The 1,725-nt window shown below is 45.4% G+C and overlaps 1 non-coding gene across 1 annotated transcript; it reads right to left on the bottom strand.

The window, feature by feature from the left end:
* Positions 1 to 1,242: 1,242 nt before the first annotated feature.
* LOC112131035 (U6 spliceosomal RNA) lies at positions 1,243 to 1,348 on the bottom strand. Its single transcript, XR_002913195.1, has one exon. It is a non-coding gene; the product is annotated as a U6 spliceosomal RNA (small nuclear RNA).
* Positions 1,349 to 1,725: the final 377 nt, after the last annotated feature.

Below are 1,725 nucleotides of genomic sequence, written 5' to 3'. Positions count from 1 at the left end.
ACAGGGTTAGCCAGATGGTGATTGTGATAGCGTTTTCTTTTTTTGCCATTTTATTTTTGGTATATTGTCTGTTTTTACATTTTTTTTTTTTTGAGATGGAGTTTCCCTCTTGTTGCCCAGGCTGGAGTGCAGTGGTGTGATCTTGGCTCACTGCAACCTCTGCCCCCCAGGTTCAAGTGATTCTCCTGCCTCAGCCACCCAAGCAGCTGGGATTACAGGCACGCACCACCATGCCTGGCTGATTTTTGTATTTTTAGTAGAGATGGGGTTTCGCCACATTGGCCAGGCTGGTCTCGAACTCCTGACCGCAGGTGATCCGTCGGCCTCAGCCTCCCAAAGTGCTAGGATTGCAGGCCTGAGCCACTGCACTCAGCCACATTTCTTTTTATGGTTTGGGGGTGCATGTGAAGGTTTGTTACATAGGTAAACACGTGTCATGGAGGTTGTTCTACGGACTCTTTCATCATCCAGGGATTAAGCCCAGTATCCAATAGTCATCTTTTCTGCTCCTCTCTCTCCTCCCACTCTCCACCCTCAAGTAGACCCCCGTGTCTATTGTTTTCTTCTTCGTGTTTGTTCATAAGTTCTTATCATTTAGTCTCCACTTATAAGCAAGAACATGCAGTATTTGGTTTTCTGTTTCTCCGCTAGTTTGCTGAGGATAATAGCCACCAGCTCCATCCACATTTCCACAAAAGACATGATCTCATTCTTTTCTATGGCTGCCTAGTATTCCATGGTGTATCTGTACCACATTTTCTTTTCTTTTTTTTTGAGACGGAGTTTCACTCTTGGTGCCCAGGCTGGAGTGCAATGGCATGATCTCGGCTCACAGCAACCTCCACTTCCCGGCTTCAAGCGATTCTTCTACCTCATCCTCCTGAGTAGCAGGGATTACAGGCATGTGCCACCACGCCTGGCTAATTTTGTATTTTTTAGTAGAGACAGGGTTTCTCCATGTTGGTCAGGCTGGTCTCGAACTCTTGACCTCAGGTGATCTGCCTGCCTCGGCCTCCTAAGGTGCTGGAATTACAGGTGTGAGCCACCATACCCAGCCACCACATTTTCTTTATCCATCTGCCACTGATGGACGTTTACGTTGATTCCATGTCTTTGCTGTTGTGAACAGTGCTGCAGTGAACATTTGCATGCATGTGTCTTTATGGTAGAATGACTTATATTCCTCTGGGTATATACCCAGTAATGGGATTGCCGGGTCAATGGTAGTTCTGCTTTTAGCTCTTTGAGGAATAACACTTCATGAATTGGCATGTCATCCTTGTGTGGGGCCATACTAGTCTTCTTTGTATCGTTCCAATTTTAGTATATGTGTTGCCAAAGAGAGCACGTGATAGCATTTTCTTTTCATTTTTTTGAGACAGAGTCTTGTTCTATTGCCCAGGCTGGAGTGTAAAGTGGTGCAATCAGAGCTCACTGCAACCTTAAACTTTTGGGCTCAAGCAATCTTCTGCCTCAGGTTCGTGAGTAGCAGGGACTACAGACACTCACCACCACGCTCAGCTAATGTTTTAAAAAAATTTTCTTTTTGTAGAGACAGGGTCTCGCTATGTTGACTAGCTGGTCTTGAACTCCTGGCCCCAAGCGATCCTCTCACCTTGGCCTCCCAAAGTGTTGGATTACAGGTGTAAGCCACTGCGCCTGACTATAATAAAAAATAAAGTAGTAAATAAATGTAGTTTATTTCCTTTAACTCCCTTCTCCCTC

This window comes from Pongo abelii, chromosome 1, assembly GCF_028885655.2.
Source record: "Pongo abelii isolate AG06213 chromosome 1, NHGRI_mPonAbe1-v2.0_pri, whole genome shotgun sequence".
NCBI lineage: Eukaryota > Metazoa > Chordata > Mammalia > Primates > Hominidae > Pongo > Pongo abelii.
This window is presented reverse-complemented; position numbering and strand designations above follow the sequence as displayed.